This window comes from Melozone crissalis, unplaced genomic scaffold (assembly GCF_028551555.1).
Source record: "Melozone crissalis strain CALT ecotype California unplaced genomic scaffold, PUWL_Pcris_2 ptg000005l_1, whole genome shotgun sequence".
NCBI lineage: Eukaryota > Metazoa > Chordata > Aves > Passeriformes > Passerellidae > Melozone > Melozone crissalis.
This window is the reverse complement of record NW_026535783.1, coordinates 14,452,724-14,474,771: the sequence shown is the minus strand read 5'-3', so window position 1 is coordinate 14,474,771 and position 22,048 is coordinate 14,452,724.

The window sequence follows — 22,048 nt, the reverse complement described above, 5'->3', positions numbered from 1 at the left end:
CAGAGGCACCTCTGGCATGCCCCTCCCTGCCTGGGACACTGGGCCTTCAGTGCCACTTCTCCAAACACTCTTCTCTTCTTTCCCATCAAACAAAGCTTCTTGGAACCTACAAAGCTTCCACTTCCTCACCACAAATGCTCCTGCATCAGAGGTTCTTCCCAGGAAAAGGAACACCCAAACTTGGCACACACAGCCTTACACCTTACCATCCTTACTCATGGATGACATTTTCATTCCCTCTTCTTAAGGAAGTCATGCTTTACCAAGCAAATCCTTCCTTGTCCATTCACAGCTGAACTCAAGAAGCTTTGCCTTCTCAGCCATGCAACAACATTCACAAGTTCTCAGTCCAGCCCCTTTCTTCCCTGCCCAATGCAGTTGCCCAAGCAGAGGGAGAAAACATCTCCTCCAGTGTCTCAAGCACCATGTCCAGATCTGGCGGTGGCAATTCCTCATTCCCAGGAGTATTCCACAGCCAGCTGTGGCTGTCCATGCTGCAGAACCTGCACTGGCAGCTGGAGTGCTGGGGGCTGAAGTGTCTGGCCTGGCTGCAAGAATCCAAACACATTGGTCAGGCTCCACAATGTGTCTTTGGGACGCAGAGCTCTACTGCTGCCTTGGATCAAAAATCACAGGAAGCACACAGCAACCTCCATTCCAGAAATGTATTCAGACTTCCCAGGGGATTGAAGGAGTGAGTTCTTCCTCTTAAAAATATTTATCTGAATTGTCATGTACATAGATTAAAGCATGGACTTGAAATCTGGTATAGACAGACACACACAAACACCCTAGAATCACAGCTTTGTGCATCTTCCCAGCAGCTTTGGGATTTGGCTACATTTGGTTTCTCATCACAAAAGCCCACAGAAAATGGATTCACCCAGGAAGAGCCCAGATCTGTAGACATGCATGCTAAACTTGTACTGTGAGTTTCTTCTATAAACAGCCTTGAGGGTGAGGCCATATTCTTCAGCTGCAGCTGTTGTGGGGCACACAGAGCTCATTTCAATGGCACGGCTTGATTTGCAGGGCAGACAGTCTTAAACATCTGCAATGTCCCATCAGAGTCCCAGTTTGGCTTCATTCAAAGGAAGGGGAGAGTGCACCTAACACTGACCACTTGTTAGGCAATATCTTTCACCGTGCCCTTGTACCCCTACAGAGAGTCTGTCTACAAAATGCCCAGAACACCCTCCAAATCTGCAGCGAGGACAGGAAAATGAGGCAGAGAATCTTTCTGTTTTCAAGGTCCCCCTTCCTAGGCAACTGGACACTTTCTACCTGCTTCTCACTTGAGATCTACCCATGATAGAGCACTGCAGGAAAACACTTGAAAGGGTCATTAACCAGGAGCTGCTTGGAAAGCAAGGGTAGAAGCTCTTTCCCTCCCTGATGGGCTGCGCACTGGCAACTGCTGCTCTGAAGATGTGCAGCTGCTCCTCTCTGGAGAGGCCATGGAAGGGCTGTGATGGTCTATGGGTACCAGAGGAACGATGAGCTCAGGTTGGCATTTAAGCTCCATGGAAACAAGCAGAATGAAGAGCTCACAGTGGAGATGAAATTTGCCTGTTCCTGGCTTCTCTGATGAAACGCCAAGAAGTCCAGATGAAGCAAACACCTTCCCCCAAGAAGCTAGGAAAACCTCAGAATCCTGAGCACCTGCACTTCGCCTGGAATGGTGTGGAGGCAGCTCTAAATGCTGAGGTGAGGCAGCACTGAGGTCCTGGTCTGAGAGCGCTGTGTAGCAGTGAGGGAAGGAAAAGGGAAGCAAAGGGAAGGCTGGGTCACTATTGGTCTTTGGGTGTGCTTCCCTTGGCAGCAACTGTACTTCTGTCAGGGAAAACAAAAGCTCCCTGAATTGTTAAAACTGAAAATCATGGACAAAGACTCTCTAATTAGTCAAAGTAAGAAAGTGGTATGTTCATTACGCTGATGGCTGGCACAGGGGAGGGTCATTCCTGAAATGCGTGACCGCTGGCCAGGCTCGGCTCAGCACGGCACAGCACAGCAGGTTCCAGCAGGACAGGGAAGGGCAAGGCAGGCAGGGGGGGGCTGGGCAGGGCACTGGGAGCAGTGACAGGTTCTGTCCCCACGCTGCATCCCATGCCTGGGTAACCATCGGAGACAGAGAGGAAGGACATTGCTCGTGCTCGGCTGGGGAAAGGATGAAAAGCGGGACTTAGAAAACATTAGTTTGGACTCCTTTTTAGCAGACTAGCTGGTTTCATCTCAGCATGTCCTCCTGTCTTTGGCCGAGTTGGTGCATTTCTCGTGATTTGGAGTCTGCTACAGCAGCAGGAAGGGGCAGCAATTTTGTCAGCATGGATATCAAAGCCAAAGTGCTGCCCCACGGATGGATGTTGCTTTCTTCAAAGCATTTCTGGCCTAGAGTTGTAGTGAACTGACACTGGTGTCTTCCCAAACAGCGTTACTATTTTCTTTGTTCAGGAATCACCTTTTTTCTTTTCTTCCCCTCATCTGGGAAGAGCTCCAATGCAAATGCCTCCTGCAGCCAACTCCTGTCACTGTAGACTGACAAAGGAGATCTTGCAATGGAGAGAGACTCCCTAGAGGTGCTGTGGGGAGCTGAAGGGGGAAGCTTTGTCCCTTAGTCTTGAAGTCTTGTTGGGGAGCTGCTTGTGCTCTGGGGGACGGACACCAATGATGTTTATCCAAGCCTTGCAGGTTCATTCCTGAGCTTCCTGACACAGCACAGAGACTTTGGGGTTGTCGTATTGGCAAACCAATTTCAGTCTCGTCACTTCTTGAAATGCTTCAATTATCCTTTTTTTTGCTTTTCTGCAGAAATATTGTCATCATCTATTCCTTCCAGAGGGTCTTTTCCTACTTTTTGGAGAATTCCCTTTTCTGCCCTCCCAGATCAGTCCAATTCCCAGGGCTCCTTCCCAAAGTGAGGTGTAGCCCATGGCCTCCACTCTCCAGCTGGAACAGAAGGAAGCACAGAGTTTGTTGTTGTGGGAGAGGAGCTTCTCGTTCCTGCCTGCTTTCCTTTGGGGACATGTTGGTGTGTTCTCATTTGATAAAGGCAGGTTTAAACTCTGAAGCAGTTGTGTTTCAAACTGCTCCCTCCTCGAGCTCTTCTGCGGGTATCGTTGGACAAAAGGCCTCTTGGTGGGAGCTCCCTGTGGCAGCTTAAGGAAGGAGGTGGATATTTCAGGGTTGTGACTGCTGAAAGCAGCTGGTTTTTGGAGGTGTCCAGAATTGAGAGTGGCTCCTTTTCTCACCTGCCTGCAGAAAAGGAAGTTGCAAAGTGGGAATTTCATTTGCAGAGATGGCCGCCAGGGGTGTTTGCCAAGAGATGGGCTGGCAGAGAGGCAGGTCTCATGCTAAACTGGCTGTGTGTTTGTTTTGATATTGGGGAGGGTCAGAGATGCAGACGCAGACACCAGCTGAAGGAACAGTGTAATTTACTGTAATGCAAAAGTGCAAAAAAGAGTCAGAAAAGAATAAGCTAAGCAATGAACCTCAGCATTATTACAAAAGGGTGCCTCTGGTGATTAAGGAAGATACATCACCAGGTACCCCAATGGTTTCCCCTTCATCCAGAGCTGCACATCAGCTGGGGGAAGCTGTCCCAGCCAAGCCCTGCAGAGCCACGGCCAAGAACCGGGAAATGCTGCGGTGCCTCCACCTTTGCCGGCCACGAGGCTCCCGAGTGCGCTGTGAGAGTAGCCCGGCTCTGATCGTGCTGGACGAGCAATGTGCTAGAGCTTCTGCTGGGGGCACAGCTGGTTTCATTCTCCTCTTGGTCTTCTCCTCAAGCCTGCCCAGGGCTTAAGGAGGAACCAAGGCCAGGTGTGGCCTTGTCCATTTTCCTCATGCAGAAAGATGCAGACATGCTTCACCAGTGAATGGAGGCAACAATATTTTTGACAGTAATACTTGGTTAAGGAGCAGATGCATAGAACATTGGGTTGGAAAGATCATCTAGCGGGCAGCTTTGGCTCAGGTCCTGTTGTGGAGGCTTCAGTCAGGGTCTGGTGTTCAGGCCTTAGTCCTTTGGTATTTTGCGGTGCAAATCAATGCTGTGCAGAGCTGGAAACAAACAAGTCTATCTTTAGCACAGTTGAGACAGGGAACAGGATTAGCCCTGCAAGGCCAGGCTAGGGCCAAGAGCAGAAGGCCAGCACCCTGCTTTTGCCCACAGGCAGCCCTGCAGAGCAAGCAGCCACTCCTGCCCAGGGGCTGAGGTGCCCAAAGCTGCCTCCCCGCTGTGCAGCTCTGCAGAGCCCGCGGGGCGCAGGGTCCTGGGCAGCCAGGGCAGCCCGGCTGCCTTGGAGCACAAGGACTGGCCCAGAGAGAAGCTGCTGCCCTTTGCTTTGGAACTGTTCCTTAGAGTCTTGTCATTATTCCACAGTGTCTGATGTGTTTTCTTTTCCTCTCCCAAATTTAACACAGCTTTTTGAGAAAATTGACTGAAGTGGCTTCTGCTGCTGGTGGTGGTGCTTTTCTCTGCAGGTGAGGGCAGGTGATTTGAACCAAGGATGGAGTCCATTGTTAACATCCCAGCTTTGCCAAGTCAAGAAAACCATTCACAATTGGGCAGCCAGTGCTAAGCAATTTTCCTACTTTTGGAAAGCTCCCATCTTAAGAAATCCAAGAGCCACCTTAAGAAGTTCAAGAGATTTTCCTCCATGTGGATACCAGCAATACCATGTTTCCAGTGTTTTCCACACCGTTGCTGTGTCTTTGGTGGTTTTAAGACTTCCTCAGTGCCCATTGAGAATGAAATGACCTGTGATCATGTGATTTGAGAGCTCTGTGTTGTTTGTTGGCACATGAGTGTTCATGACAAGCTGGACACACCAGTCGTGGCTCTGTTGAGTTAAATTCATCCCAATTTTGTGCAAACAGCAGCCCCGAGATGCTGAGAAGAGCAAGCGCAGTGGGTGGGTGTGCATGCACACGCCTGGGGGCTGACTGCTGTGTGGGCAGAAGGTTTTGCACTGTTGTAATTCTTCACTCTCCCAAGCTGGAGGAAGAAATCAAATCTTTATTAAATTAAAATATAGAAATCTATATGAAATGAAAAAATATCAAAATGAATGAAACAATACCTATTAATTTATCATGGATGTAATTTAACATCTATATATTATTGCCGGCCGGGGGTCTCTATACAAATCATGAACGGGACGGGACTGCTGAGGAACGCGCCTCGAGCTACTTGTTTTCCAGCATCAGTCCCATTACCTGGTTATGACTATGGGAAGATGCCAGCAGCTGACATCTGTGGCAGCAGGCAAAGAACTTAATGGCACAGCTTACTTCAAAAATTTTTTGAGCAATCACACAAAGCAGAAGCATACTGACAGTAGTTCTATCCAACCACTATAAGCACACGTACCTTTTGTTAAAACAGTGCTTGCTTCTTTTGAATACAATACCTGCTTGCAAGCCTTAAAACACAATGCACTGAGCTCCATTATTAAGCTGAGAAGTTCCTAATATCTTGCTAGAGATACTTTTTTGAAGGTTAGCGAGTTATTCTAGCCAAGCACTAACACACAGGCCATTTTTCTATTTCTCCTTACTTTTCTACTTCTATAACTCTTGTGCTGACAAATCCTAGGGCTGCTGCTTAGCTCCAACCGCAGTTCTGCTTTCTCTGAGGTCTGCCTTTTGTAGCTTTCCCAAAACCCCCTGATTTGAAGGATTCCCACAATTCCCCCTCTCTTTACAACTAAACAGAAACCTTTGTATCCGTGTCATTTATTAACTACCTTGCATTTTATAGCTTTACTATAGTATACCTGCTTATTACTTGCTTAAAGCATCCTTTTTGCTCACATTAAGCCTTGCTATATTCCAACACATCAATTTTAATGCTGTGAAAGTCCAGTCAGTTCAAAGGGCAAAAGTCATGTCTGATAGCAATTACAAGTCATTGTTCCAAAAACGTCTCGCCTGTTCCAAGGTCTTAATTCAAAACCTCCCTCCATGTCTAGACCTTCATCCACCATCTGTGTGAGATTTTGAGAATTCTCTGTGAATCCATTTCCTACCTCTCTCTCTTGTGTGATAAAATCTTCTTTGATCATGTTGTCCATCATTTGTCACACACACCAATGTATGCAAGGCATTACTACTAGTACCACTACCAAAACACCCAATCCACAGAGACCTATTCTACAAAGTTCCCTTTGGCCAAGGTGCAAAGCTCCATCCTCGGAACAAATCATCTAACCATGACCCACCATCTTCTTTTTTTGGAGCTGTCAAATCTTTCAGCTTTTGTATGATTCTCTGGATGGATTCAGAGGGATCAGACAGGTTCATACAACACAATCCTTCAAATTCCTCACAACCATGTCCATGTGCCAGTAAAAGAAAATCAATTGCTGCTCTGTTCTTTAAGGCTGCATGTCTGACAACACTAACATCAGTCATCATGTCACTAATTGCAATGCAAGTAGCACTGTCTTCTTTCTCCAGCCAACACCGCAATCGCTATAATGGTTTCAATGCCTCACCCGAGGAAAGTGGACGTAGAAATTAATTTGATGTAACTCATTTTGCAGGGCCCTAGGGTCTGGAATTGCTATTACAATTTTTTTTCATAATGATGGGCAAATCTTTTTTCTCTGTGTTTTCTCTTGATGGCTTTTTTAACGATAGGTGGTATCACAGTGAGTTGTCTGATGCTGCATGGGCCACCTTTAATTTTTGAGGAATTCCCTGTCAGGCTCTACCTCCACAAATGAGCCAATATTCTGTTACTAATTGTCGTGGGGACTCATCTAGGTCATCTACTTGTCAGCAGTTTCACCCTTAGGGGACACTGGGGTAGTACAATTGCACCACAAACTTGAGTATCTGTCCACAGGATGATGGGGAGTAACATTTAACTGTGGATCTCCCTGGTACTGAAACTCAGCACAAAATTCCATTAGAAATGAGCCAAGAATTCCAATTCTTGAGGTTCAGAAGGTGCTCTAAGAAGATCAGGGGCCCAATGATGCCAGCTGGTTATGGGATTGGTCTCATTGGCAGCCTCACACCAATATTTGTCACGATTGGGTATTGGCCATTCCTTGGCTGGCACTGGCACACCGACCAAACAGGTCACCAAGGGTTTGTCTGGGCTCAATTGGTCAAACATATGGTGTCTGAGCCTGCTGACTTGGCTAAAGCAAGGCAAACATTCATTTTTGGTTGATCTACACGCATATATGCACTGCAAAAGCAAGCAAGGAAAACCAGCAAGCACCAGTATATCATTTGATCAAACTCCATGTTTCTGTTCAGCTGCTTTTTGGCAAAAGCTTCCCCATCTCTTTCAGTTCTCAAGCAAATCTTTTAGCACTTGTTCAGGGACTGGCCAACTATAGGGCACTAAACTGTCCCTCTGACCTTCAGTTTTTACAAATTTGGATATCTTAGAATTTTTTTGAACAAAACGGACACCATGCTTTTGCTGAAAGCTCTATGATACAAACCATTTTCACAGTCTAAAGATAAACAATCAAACTCAAGATTTGTAGCTTTCACAGGTTGAACAGGGAATGTCTGGCATGAACCGTAGTTTCTCGGTGCGGCTCACGTCTGCGTGCTCATTTCCCTGCTGGTGGAATTGTCGGTGCGCTCTTGTGTATGAGACGGTTTCACGTCCTTCGCGGGGACCCACTTAGGTCTGGCACCTGTGCAAATAAATACAAGCATACCCTTTGCCCCAAGTGATTAGTGCAAATGGTCCTTCAATTTCTCCTAACTCAAGGTTTCTAATCAAAACTGGAGGATTTTCTTTCAGTTTTGCCTGTGTGCTGTTTGAAAAGTGCCTCAAAATTGGAGAATTAGGTCCTACAAAAGATCTATTCAAAATATAAAGACATCTAAAGCTTTGCTCTACCTTATCAGAGGTGTTGCTTGGGGAACTCCCACTTTTGTTGACCTAGAATGGGTTTTAGAGTGTGGTGCATTCTTTCAACAATTGCCTGACCTGTGTGGGAATCCGGAAATCCAAAATTGTGGCAAACACTCCAGTCCATCAGAAATGTGGCCAATTTTTGAGCTCTGCATGTGTGGCCATTTGTCGGTTTTTGCCTCATGGTGGATCAGTTTGGCGAGCTCTGGACCCCAGTGACACTGACAAGGACAAAAGCAAAAGACGAGAGGGGCTCTTTCTTCTCGGGACCAAAGTCGCACAGCTTTAATGGAGAACAACTCCAGGAGAGAAAGGGAGCATCCAGGAGAGGAAAGAGGATGTCCAGGAGAGGAAAGAGAATGTCCACCTTGTGGCAGGAGATTTTAAACCCTGGGGGGGGGGGGGGCGGTAGAAAGGAACTACCATAGGTCAACATATGTAAATCACCACACTGTAGTTTTCTGCATAAATTGCTGCACTTGTTGCAAACAAAATCCTAAAATCTCCCCAAACACAACCATACAGTCCCAAATGATCACAATGAGGGAGAAAAAACACTCAACCCCCCTGTATACCCAGGCACCAGGTGTCACAGGGAGTACCAACCCCTGCAATTACAAAGTCCATACACACAAGCTCACTGGGAAAGGAGTGTCTTTTTATGAGGGGACAGAGTGCTCGCTTTTCTCAACACAACACACACCATAAATCACAACAGCATCCACCCGCATCATCTTCCTCAAACATTCACACACTGAAAACACAACCACAATTACGACACACAGGAAAAATTGCAGCAACAAAACAGCATTTGCTCAATTCACCCCCAGAATTCCTAGTAGGTCCTTCTTGATACAGCAAATCCTTTCTGCCGGCAGCCAGACCCAAACTCAAACTGTACAGGCGTACGTTGTGCGCAGGACATCTCTGTGTGACTTAGGAACAGCCCTTCCCCTGCGTTTGCCTTACGGGTTACTTTATACAGAGTTAAACATTCCCTTTCTCCACAGTCCCAGCAGTCTTGTCTGTCCCCCACGAGGAACAGCCCAGAGCCAAGGTGCCTCCAGGAAAGGAATGTCCTGGCAGCACCCAGAGACGACCACAGCACGGTTGTTCTCGCTGGAGCAGAGAAGCGTTCCTGCCTCGGTCACCAAATGAGGTGTGGAATAGAACTCGCCACAGCTGAAGTTAGAAGGTGGTGTGTTTATTACAGCGCCAGGCACAGGAGGAGTTGTCTCCTAAAGACATGTGTGAAGAATCACTGTCTCTCTACTCATCTAAAATGAGTACACATTCATATAATTCCCCAAAAACCAAACACATATTCATTAGGTAACACTGCGTACCCCCCTCTGCACTAAAATGTACTATAATTGAGTCCAAAGTTCCTTCAGATTTCTGCAGTCTTTCACTTCAAATGGCTTGGTGGGTATTAAAGTGGGGAATGGTGTCCTTCTGATGAAGGCCAAAACGTCTTCCTCAATTTGACCTCTTTACTTATGACCTGATGGCAGGCTTTTGCACCCCTTGCCTATAGCTGAAGTTTTGGGGCCCAGGTGCAGGCTCTGGTCCTCTTCTTTGTCACAAAGAAATCTGCATCCCATCCTGCTTCTTTAAACATAGAAAAGACAGGCAAGGGATATATTACCTTAGCCTTAACTACCTTACCTGCAAAAAATTACCTATCCCTTCTTATTTCTACTCTTCTTGCTATACTCTTTCCCCCTAACTAAACCTTGCTAAAATTTTAACTCTTCCAGTTCTTTTAAATCCTTCATTCATTGGCCTCATCTAACATGCCAACCATGTGTGAGCCGATGCCGTAACTGGGAAATTCCACCCCTGAGCAGGAGATATAGGGCCTGGTTCTGAGCTGGAAGGGTGAGAAGGATGAGATGCACACCATTTTCATCCAGGGGATGTCCTGAAAGTGCACTGCCTACCTTCCTCTGCTGCCAAGCACCATGCTCCTTCTCCGGCTCCGCAGATTTTTAGGAATCCAGGGGTTGCTGGGTATTATTTGCTATTGCAACTATTAGAATGACTTTGCTTTGCAAGCCCCATTTTGTCCTGGGTGCTTTTGTGCATGGGGCTTCTTCTGAACCTGTGACAAAGGCCAGCAGGGACCTACAGGACACTCCTATACTCATGTCAGTAAATTCTGAAAAGTGCTTTAAGTATCAGTAAGTCAAAAGGTATCAATCAGTAAATCAAATAATTTGGGGGAATATTTAGCCTGTGAGTTTTAGCAAAGTATTGATAATGTCTTAGATCCATGGATACACACTAGTAAGTGAGATTGCTGGGTGTGCATGTATCAGGTAAGTGATTCCCCACACACCCAGAGCTGAGATCAAGTACTGTCTCTCTTCTAACCCTGAGCTGGCAGCAGGGATCAGGCCCTGCTTGGTAACGTTCATTTTGAAGACTTCTGTTGAGCAGGTAAGAATGGTCCAAATGAAAACTTTTCCAGCTGTTTCCCTTTGGTTCACCTGTTTGAGGGTTAAGATTCTGTGCTGCAGGTGTCCTGGGTGTGTGCAGAGCAGAGCAGCCCCAGAAACCCCTCGGCTTGCCCACCAGTTGTCAAGCCTTGTTGCCAGGTGTGCCCAGCTCTGGCAGGAGAAAGAGCCCGCAGCGCAGTGGGCACCGTGCCCTGCCCAGCCGGGGCTCTCTGGCGCACACAGCAGCAGCAGCGCCAGTACCGTTCAACCCGCTCCTGCCTTGGCTTCCCCTGGCACACCGAAGCCTCTGGAAATCAGCACCGCCAGCGGCGTTCCCAGCTTGGAGCAGCTGCTGCTGGCGGGCAGATGCTGCCACTTCGACTGCTTCCAAAGGGGAAGAAAGGCAGAGATCTACATGCACCAGAGCCCTGGGCATGTCCAAGAAAGGGGCAAATAGGTGGAGAGATTTGTTAGGAAGGATTTCAGTTGTGATGCCAACAGTGCCTTCTCTCCTGGTTCTGTGTGTTCTAGATGAGTAATGCAAGGGTTGGCTCTGACAATTAAGAAGTAGATGTTATGTGGATGTTCAAATGTGTAGTGATGATATTGTAATATATCCTCCCACAGTCCTCTTTCTCCTCCCCTTTGTAATTGCCTTGGTAGTCACGGCATTTGGGGAGGGTTGGCTTGTGTCCAGCAGGCAGGGGGAAACAAGACCTGACCTCCAGTCAAGGTGCAACAAAGTAATCTCTACCAATGGACAGCAGAGAAAAAGTTGACTGACAAAACTTTTGGAGGGGCTAAGGGTGCAAAAGGCAAGCGTCCTTTTTGTAGATGAGCACATGGCTGCTTTTCATGGAGACTCTCAATGCTGCAAATTTTCCTTATTCATTCCTTTGTTATTATTCAATATACCTTTAATATGTTAAAAATGAGAGTCATTTCTCACATGTGCGGTACCGTGGGCCATTCTCTTGGTTTGGTTTCCTTTGCTGGTGTCCCATCTGAGTGCTCAGCTGGGGCACAGGCTGTAGGTGCTTGGGGCACTCCTGGAGTTCCTCTTGGATGCCCTGAACAACAGGGTTTGGCCCCCATGAGGGGAATTTGTGCTGCTTTGTGACAGAGGAGAACTTCCCAGGCTCTTTTGTGTTTGCTGTAGGGAAGGTTGGGTATTGCTTGGCATAAACTCACAGACCAACACAGAGCTGTTCCTTTGTGATGTCAGGGCACAGTTGCCACACTGTCGTAGTGACATCAGAAGGTGGCCTTGGTGCACAGAAGTGAGTGGGCTCTGAGTGTCAGAGCAGCCCAAGGCCTTGCTCTGATCAAGAGAACCTTCCTGGTTGCTGCCTTTGTCAGTAGGCAGCTGCCCACTGAGAAGAACCGTGTTTTTTCTTAGTGTTGTGGCAAACTTGCACAACATTGGAACAATGTTTCACCATTCAGCCACTGCAGCTTTTGCTGCCTATGGGGTTTCCTTTTCTATTATGTTACACACTTCACCTGTAAGTAGAGGTTTCCCTTCTGCTTAGGTTAGGGTGTAACCTAACCTGGCTTTTCTATGTCTTCCTGCTTTTTCCTAGTGACTGCATGTCTGATTTTGAAACAGAAAGAGCATTAGGATGCCACTGCTTTGGTAAAGCTCCTGTCAAGGCGTTCAGCTAAAAAGTGGGTGTCTGTAGCCACAGGGGCAGCATTTGCAAGGGAACCTGCAGGGGTTCTGTTCCCTCCACGGGAGAGTCTGTGGCAGCAGAGTCTGTCCTTTCCTCAGTTTGCTGGGACAAACAAGACACCTTTGAAAATGCAGACTGGCAGACCTTCTTGGAAGGCCTTCTTAAAACTCTGCAATTGTTCCCAGAATTCAGGGAAAGCTTCTTTCTTTCAACAGTTTCTCTTGAAAGGATCTGACTGTCTAACTTGACCCTTTACTGAGTGCTAAAACCGTGATCTTCCCTTTGCAATGAAATGCAAACTCCAGAGCAGTGAGTGTCTGCTACTGAACCCTGGAGCTGCTGCTGTGCTTTTTCACAACGAAGTGCCAGAGCTCAGGGGGATTTTAGGGAAGATTTTCTGGGCAAGCATTTCCAGGAAGTTAATGAGAATTGGTGCATGCAACTGAGTTTTTAAAAAAAAAAGTACCCAAAGGAAAGGATTTCAGAAGCTCTTTATGTGCTTAGTAGAACAGGAGCATTGAGTATTAAGGAACAATTTGCATTTTCTTGGTCATGTTTGTAGTCATTTACTGGCAAAAGAGGCCAAAGTGTAGGCACAACCAAGAATATTGACCTGATATCTTGCTGGCTGTGTGAGTGAAATGTGTCTCTTGGAGGGATGTTAAGAAATGGGAAATCATCTCTGTTTGGGTTGACTTGTTCTGTGGGACTCAGCAGCCCAGGATGTCTTCTCACAGCATCTGGTTCATTTTCCCTTCCCACTACAGGTCACCTGAAGCGTGTATTCAGAGGTGCTGATCATGAGGTGAATGAGAAAGGAATATTTCATGTTCCTGGTGTTTAAGCATTGCAGAAGAAGCTGTGAGCTTGGCCAGTGGCAATAGAGTGTAGAGGGCCAGCTAGGAAGGCTGAAAGAAAATCCATGTTTATGCCTGAAAGAAAACAAAATCAAAGGCACAAGTGGTAATTTATTAATTTCCATCTCAGAGCTTTGAAGAACTAGAAATCAAGTCTTACAGAGAGAACGGTGTTTCCTACAGCATAGAGGGTGGAGTATTTAACTGAGAGCAAATTCCTGTACAGCTGAATTACACCACTGAATTTAAGTCACAGTACCTTAGAATTCTATTCCTAACAAATTTTATAATATCTACATAAAAGATGCAGTTGCAGAATAGGAAGGCCATCTTGCAATGGTGCCTGCTATATCTGGAGTGAAATGGGCACCTTTGTGGCTGGGGAGCTGCGTGGGCCAAAAGGACGCAGGGCTGGCGGCCTTGAGCAGCTGAAGATGAGGCAGCGTGTGGCCAGGGGGCCAAGAAGGCCAAGGGCATGGTGGCTGTGCCAGCAGCAGTGGGGCAGCAGGAGCAGGGCAGTGAGCGTGGCCCTGTGCTGGGCAGCGCTGCGGCCACAGCTGGAGTGCTGTGTGCACTTGTGGGCCCTGGGGAGCAGAAAGTCATGGAGGGGCTGCAGCGTGTGCACAGAAGGACAGGGGAGCTGGGCAAGGGGGTGCAGCACAAGGCCAGGGAGGAGGTGCCGAGGGAGCTTTAGCCTGGACAATGGGAGGCTCTTGAGGGGTCTTCAGCATCTCCGCAATGCATCCAAATATTTAGCCATGTTCAGACTGGACTTTCCCTCCCTTTTTGTTAGTTTGTACTTTACTTGGAGGAGGAGACCTATTCATTTTCTCTTTCTCCCAACTAAGGTTCTTTCCACAATTTTTTCTTGCCCTGATACAGCACTGGGAATGGTTCTGCTCAAAGAATTTTTTCCATGGTATCACTTCTAGGGAAAGCAGTATTTTTGTGAGAGAACACATCATTCTGTGCAGGGACCTTGGTGCAGAAGGAGCTGTTGTGTTTCTAGGCCAGGCAGCATGGCCTTACAGATCACCTTTAAATTAGCAGTGCCCGTGCCTTTCTGCAGCCCTGGGAATCAGTGTGTGTTGTGTTTGGGAATTGAGCAGGAGATCAATGCCCTTGCATTCCAGCTGCTCCTCAGAGATCACAGGAGCTGGGAGGGGCTGGGCTGCAGTTTGGATTCCAGGCACTTCAGCACCATCAGTGTGCTCTAGTCCAAGACAAGACCTTGGCCGAGCACAGATGCACAAAGAGTGCAATTCCCAGTGCAGTGCTCTGGGTCTGATTGCATTCCATAAGGACCCACATGCTTCAGATTCCTGTAGAAATTCAACCGAAAATCCTTCATTTTTTGCCTGACAATTGTCATGAATAAAGGTTACCGAAGGGTTAAAACTGTTGAGCCAGTTGGGAAAGAAAGTCTCATGCTTATCTAGTGTGTTCACAGGTGATGTTTGCAGAACATGCCATACTGTACTCGAAGGGGGCATGCTGCCCTTTTCAGGACAATTGAACTGGACTTTCTTCCAAACTCCTGAGCTGGCTGGACTGAGCTCTGGGGTGGCTCCCCCCCGCTCCACGAGAAGACCCCTCTTGCCTGTCTTCAACCACCGTGACGGACCAACAGAGATGCGAATCCCCTCATCAAGGAACCAAGAACCCCTTTGGCACCCCCATGGCACCCCCATGGCAACCGCCTTCCAGAGACTGGGACTGTACTCCCTCCCAACTCAGGGAGGGGGAAAAACCTAACGTACCTGTGAGCATTCGGCCATGAATACAATGGAACTGTCTCACCCCCTCCTCCTCTTCCTATTCTTCTCCCCTCCATGGAAACCTAATTTCAGCCACCCTTCCCCCAACCAAGAACAGTATATATATTGGGGTTCGGTTCGACTGCCCTTGGAGTACTCCCCAAGATGTGTACCAGCGAGTTTCGGCTGTGGGACCCCGAAGACATTATGTTTTGGTAGCTATCCCCCATTCCCTGACCTTCTTTCCTCCCTTTTTCCTTGTCCTACCCTTCTCTTCCCCGGATCCCCTAACCAAACGCATATTTAGCTGTGGTTATCATCAATAAAATTGCATTTTGTTGATTTGTTACTGCAAAACCCCTGTGCCTTTGTTGGTTATTTTTGCACCCAAAAATCATTCGTCACCCGTTCATTTCAGGCAGACCATCACAATTCCCCAAGTGTGTGGGTTACTGAAGCAACAGGAAACCAATCTCAGGACTGCAGCTGATCATGGCAAGGGCCACCAAGTCTTGATCTGTGCAGCAACAGAGGACAGTAAAGAGAGATCATAGTAGTGAGATCTCTCTCTCTATCTTTCTTCCTATCTATCTATCTATCTATCTATCTATCTATCTATTTATCTATCTATCTATCTATCTATCTATCTACCTACCTACCTACCTACCTATCTCTCCATCAATCTATTCATGTAACATTTACATAATTGAATCTTCCTGGCTCTGGTCCAAGGCAGTTGGAGGTGCAAAGCTCACCTAAAGCCGCATCCCTTTCAGGAGAGGATTAGAGACATGTTCTCTCGACTGATTCTGAGCAGGCAGAGATGTTTCCCCCTCCAGATCTGGTGGTTTTTTCCCCCAGACTTGTTTTCCTCCTCCAGTTGTTTTCCTCCTCCAGCCTCTTGTGCCGTGAAGTCCCCAGTTAATTCTTTGAATTTCCACCTCTCCTAGAGAGGTGGAACAATTCCATGTTTAGGTGGTGTTTGGTGACTCTGGGCATACGTGCTGTGCATTACATGACACATTGTTTCCTTCCCTGGCATCCCCAGGCCTGTGTAAGTGCATTCGTGCATGGGGCCTTAGGGGAGTCTCTGTTTCTGCTGATCAGAATTCTCAGTTGACAAAAGAGGGAGAAGAAACACCTTGGTCCTCCTGCAAATACTGAGCCATAGAGGCTCTGTGACCTCCATCAGAGATCTTTGCACACATCCTCATCTCCTGAATGACCAGGTTTTCTAACAAGAGTGTGGATGTCAGAAAGGCAGGAAGGCTGGTGCAGGCCTGAAGAGAACCCCAGAAGTTTCACTAACAAGGAGGGAGCTCACCCAGGAAGCCACCTGCAGAGCCAGGATGGAGCTGTGGGAAAGGGCAGGATGTCAGTCACTACTGAAAGACAAACAGGACATGGCACAAGCAGAGGGAGGCCCTCACCAGACCCTTGAGAAATGCCACACTTTCCCTGTCAGCTGCCTGAGAGGCTCTTGCAGCTTCAGTCCCAGATGGCCCCTGAATGTAGGGCCAGGGCCACTTTGGAATCTGTGCCTCCCCTCAAACAGAGAATGACCCAGCAGAGCGGCAGCCCAGTGCTTTGGGAATGTGTGAGCCCAGCAGTCTTTGGGTCTTGGCCCACTAAGGTCATATGGGAAGCTGAAACCCATCTTCTCTTGCTTTCTGTGCAGGTGCTTCTAGAGAGAGAGCAGGAGCAGAGTGCTTCATCAGAGATGCCATGCCAGACTCAGGGAGAGCTGTTCCCAGCTCGAGAGCAGGAAGAGCAGCTCGGGCAGCAGGTGGAAGTGCCACAGGAGAAAGGCCAGGTAAGCCTGACTGGCCAGGGCACAGAGGGAAGGGCAGGAAGAAGGGCATAATCCACAGTTCTTAGGACTGAGGAGGCCAGGAATCCCACAGGCACTGGAAGCACAGAGCCTTGGAATCTGCAGAGAACAGCCCTGGGACAGGAGGGTTACATTGGAAGCAGATGTGGGTAGGGAAGCAGAAAGAAGTGGCTGAATCAATGTGATTTTGAGGCTGCAAGAAAAAAAAAAGCTGAGCCTGATGGCAGCTCCCAGTCACTTGCTCTGCTTTTTTGTGTACAGAAGATCAAGGCAGAGCCACAAGCAGAGCTGCCCGATGCTCAGAGTGACATGGCAGTGAAGGGGAGGAACAAGGAAGACATGAGAAGAATTCAAGAGAAGAATCTCGATCAGCAGAGGGGCGATCAACACAACCAGGTGAGTGAAAGAGTGGCAGCCACTCCTCTCATGAAACATCCTCTCAATTGTTTTTTAGAGAATATGAAGGAACAGCTTGATGCAGAGCTTCAGATAGCTCCCAGTATGGTCAAGGCAAGGCAGAAGCGGCTGGAGGAAGAAATTAAAATCATCAGACAGAAACTTAATCGCTTCCGTCAGTCTCTGCAAAAGCAAGTGAGTGAAAGTGGAATGCAGCCACTGCAGTCATCAAAGTGGTGTTTTCTGCCCTTCTTGCCTTTCCACTCAGAGCAGCAGCGAGTAGGGTGATGCCTCTGAGTGCCATCCTGCTCTAGTGTGTATCACAGTCACTCTGAGGGACATTCCCTGCTGTGCTGAATCTCAACTGCGGCCTGGACAGTGAAACTTGTCCTTTGGCCTTTGGGCCAGCAGTCATCCAAACTGATTCCTGCTGGCCTGTTCCTGCTCCTCTTGTTTCTGGAGGTGTTTTTACAGTGGAATGTGGTGACCCAGATGGAGGACTGAAACAACCTGTTGTATCCCCTTGTCAATCTGTTCTTTCCCTTTCCTCACAGTCGATGACTCCTGGCGGACAGGAACAAGCTGCAGTGTTTGACTGCTTTGTTCTCTTTGACTTGAGCTGCAAGTGCTGACTTCTCACCGGGCAGCCTGCACAGACTTCCAGAGAATGTCTGGCAGTGAAGGACCCCAAGTTAAGAGTGAGGCACAGGAACAGTGCCCACCAGAAATGCTCCAGGTCCAGCACATCATGGGCTCGGAACTTGCTGCTGCAGCAGCATCACCTCGAGGAAGCTCTTCTGTGACACCTGGGAACTCGAGCTCGGGCAGTTTGTTCATCTCCCTGGAACAGCAGACTGAGGAGAAGTACCTGGAGATGCTGGGTACGTCTGGGCTGTTTCTTGTCTGAGGGACAGTGTGCTGTGTGCAGGTGCCAGCAGAGCTGTACCAAATGCTCCTCCTGAGTTTGGTGCCACAGGGCCATTTAGGACTCCCCAGAGGAAGCGCTGCGCTCCAAGGCAGCGAGAGAGCGCTCTGGGTGTTCCTGCTGCCTCTGAGGGCACCTTGGAATGGCTTGGGTTTGCCTGAGCTTCCCTCTCTGCTGAAGGCTGAAGCAGGGATTGTTCTTGCATCAGCAGAAGGCTGTGACCTAGCAAATGATCTAGAAGTGCTGTGTGCTAGTGGCCAAACTGAACAGAATTTACAGCTTCCTAAATTCTCCTTAGACTCTCGAATTCGAACCAGTCATCAGCGCAAAAAAACTTCAGAGAAATGGACTGGGTTTGGAGTTTTGTCTGTTTGATTGGGGATTATTTTTTGGGGGAGGGGAGGGAGGGTGGGGTTGTTTCTGTGCTGTTTATTTTTGGTGGGGTTTTTTTGCTGTGTTTTCCTCCATCCAGAAGGAGCCCTTCTGCCCCACATCTTACTGATGTCATTTTTATGACTGTTACCACTACTACATCTGCAGTTTATTTTCATGACCATGCTATAGTTTTGTCAATAAAAGAATACTATCTTTTTGTCAATAAGAACTAGTTAGAAAGAAGTTCAGGTTAAAGGGCAAATAGAGAGCACAAGGTGTTTTCCACGTGCTCCCAAAGAAAAAAGCAGTATCTTCATAATAACTTTTATTTAATCTTCTAGTTTTATGCTTCTCAAGGTGTGTCCAAGAGACACATCCAAGTGGAAAGATCAGATAAACTGTACTGCAGGCGTTTCTCAGGAGAGAGCCTCCAGCCCAGCCATGGTATATTCCTCAGTTTAATGGCATTTTCCATACCCGATTCCCACTCTTTGCCACGACTGTTAAAATCCTACCCATTGGCCCAAGCCTTGCTCAGATCAGTCTCGAAGAAAACACATCAAGTCCTTTGTGATTCTGCAGCACAACCCAATGAATCTGCTTCTTGCCCATAACAGCTGCCAGTGCTGTGCTCTCAGGTAAGACCTGGTAGAGCTGAGAAGAGAGTCCAGTGGATTCTGTGTCTACCATCACCTGTTGGGACAAAAAGGGCACTGATCCACACCTCGGTGGGGCTGATCTCAAAGCCCATCCTGTTGTGTCCTGAATGGGGGCAAAAGCTTGTACGGGGCTCAGGCTGGCTCTGGCTTCTTCCCATCAGTGCCTGTCAGTGCTCATGCTTGGGCTTTGCCAGCCTTGTTGTGGTCGCTGCCCTGCCCCTGAGGGCTGGAGGGACTGCAGAGGCTGGAGCCTCCCTTAGCTGGGAGGGTCCCGCTGCTGCCCGGCTGCTGCAGCGCGGAGCTGCCTGAGGCTGCAGCCCCTTCTCTGGGCCGGCTTCTGCCTCGCACGGCCTGGACTCACAAGAGGGTCAGCATCTGCTCTGGGCAGCTCTCTGTGTCACAGGGGTGCCTGAGGAGCACTGCTGTCCTCTGTGCCCATGCCCGCCGTGCTGAGTTGGGAAGATGGGGACGTGTGCGGTGCCGAGAGGGCGAGTGCAATGGGAGCGACTGATCCGCGCTGTCAGGGTGAAGAGAAGCGGCGTGGTTCTTCACGCAGTGCACGGGCAAGGGCATCTTTGAGCTCAGCCTGCTCATAAAGGGTGAGGGTCCTGATGCTGAAAGCCTCATCGCAATTGGTTCTGGCATGAGCTGCTCTGGTTTACAACTGGGAAGGCATTCTATTGGCAAACTGCTGAAAGCTGGAGAAAATGTCCTTCTCTCCTGGAAATGCACGGCCCTGTGCTTTGTTTCCTGTCAAGAGAACTCTTCAAAGAAATGTACAAAATCAGTCTCTGTGCCAGCCATCTGCCCTGCATAGCTGCCTGTCTTGTTACTGTCATTGTTGCTGTTGATGTTACCCAGCTGACCCCAAAGGGCTCAGAGCCCCCGACAGTGGGGCTGCCTTTTGTATCTCCTGGAAGCTGGGATCTCTGCTAAAAGAGATTTTGCATTTTGTTTCCCTCAGGGAGAATGGGGAACAACATGAAAAATCCCCTTCTGAGATACAAAGACCTGGAATATATTGGCAGCGGGTAAATCCAACAGCAGTTACTCCTGCACAACCATGGGCCAGGTGTTTTTCTGGTGGAATGTCTATCCAGCGTGAAGTCAGGCCAGCTGCAAAGATGTTCCCACACTGGGGATAGATTGTGCCATCTCTCAGTGCTGCTCAGAATTTGTGAGTGGGCGCAGGAGGCACGCTGCAAAGATCTTGCCTGCATCAAAGAACAGGACCTGGAAGGTCTCCTTGTCACTGAAGTGTGCGACAGCTCTGTGTTAATTTTCTTAGCATTTTTTGATGTCTCTAAATTGTCTGGCCACAGTAATGAATGGAGAAGAATCTTGCTTGCCTGAAAGAGCAACCTACTCCTGATAGCTGTGAGATAACAGTTCCCAGGAACATTTCTTTCCCCTGGTTTGCAGAAGGAAAACGCTGTGGTCAGGATAGGAACCACACAGTCAAGAAAGGGAAATCCAAGAGGAAACACGTAATTCCCTTTAGAAGTAGAAACCCAGCGCTTCAGGAACAGGCCCAGTGCCCATGCACTTGAGAGGAAAATGCATCATCGGCCTTCTGGCAGAGCCCTCCTGCATCCTGCAGGTTTTACACGTTTACAGCACAGATCTCCTGTGTGGGCTGGCTTTCAGTGCAAGATCTAAATGGCTTCTCCTTTCTCTGCTTCTCCTTTGTTTCTAGGAGTTTTGGAGATGTTTGTAGAGCACTCAACAATGCCACAGGGAGAGAGGTAAATATCAACAGCCCCTGCAGACTCTGCTGCTCTTGAGGGGCTTGCTCCTCTGGTCTGAGCTGTGGCTGGAGCATTGGCTAGAGCCATGCTGAAAAGGCACAAGAAGCACAGACTGGTGCCAGCCAGCAAAATACATTTGGCACTTTGTCCTCCTCAGCTGCCGGAAGGCACGCAGGGCAGCGCTTCCTTTCAGACAAGGACGCGCTCACTCGCTCTCCATTGCTAAAACAAAGGTGGTGCCTTAGAGCACCTCCCTGCTCTTTGGGGCTACAGCTTCATAGTCCTGAATTCTCGATTCTGGCTGCCAGCAAATCCATCGGAAAGTTACTGGTGGTTCCTTAGCCACCTGCAGTGCTGTACTTGGCAACTGCACATAGGGAGAGGTCTGCAAGGTGCCCTAAAAGCCCTAAGCCCTGCCCATAGCCCAAGATGTATCCACAGAATATTAAGGCATGGATTACTTCTTCTGAATCCTAGAAAGAGCCGCAGAGATTTTGGTCAGAGGTTTGTGGGTGATAGTTGAGACACAACTGTTACCAAGTGGACAAGGCAAAATGTCAGTGGCCCGACATGTCCTGTAACTAGCTCCCAAGGGAGAAGAGAAATGGGCTGTTTGAATGTCAGTTCCTAATTACTGCAGTGCCTAATCACAAGGCAGTTTGGCACAGCTCAGCTGTGTCATTGCAAAATCAATCGCTCCAGGTGCATTGTTGTCCATTGCCACCAACTGCTCATGGTGTCTTCACAGGCAGGGACCTATGCGAATCCTTGGATTTTCCTGAAAGGAAGAAACCCCAGACACAGAAAGCACCATTTCTAGAGCACTGGCAGGGCAAAAATCCCAGCAACATGAAGACATCACAATCAACAGATGAATGCGACTCTGGGCCACATTTGCCTGGGATGGCCAGGTCCCACACAGGACAATTGGGGAACAGATGGTCCCATTGTTCTACTTTCTAGGTCTTTCAAGGAACTAGAGGAAACCTCATTGAGCCTGTAAAGCACTGAGCTTGGAAAGTCATGGTTCATTGTTCTTGTTTTGTTTTCGTTTTTTCTTTCTTCTGGACAGCATCCATTTGTAACAACAGCCAAGCCAGCATCCATCCTGGCACCAGTCATCAACTCAGTCCAGAAGAAGTAAGAGACAAGAACATATCATGTCAAGATGTTATCTCCATAGCCAATTTTGAGTAGAATTGTAGAGTCAGATTTTAGAGGAGGATTGTTGAAGAGTTTTGTCGGATAGGGTTATAGAGTAGGATTAATTAAATAAAGTAATTAAAGTTTCTGAAATATCAACTCATTTGGAAGATGATTTGAAAGATCCCCTTCTGACTCTTTCAGCAAAACTCAACATTTCCTCCTTAGTTAGCAGTTGCTTTTCTACTGGTGCTAAGACACACTTACGGTTTCTTTTGAATGGTTCAAAAGTGGGGAAGGTTCGTCTTCATTCATCCTACACAGAGAACACTGCCTTTGGAATACCACCCACTGC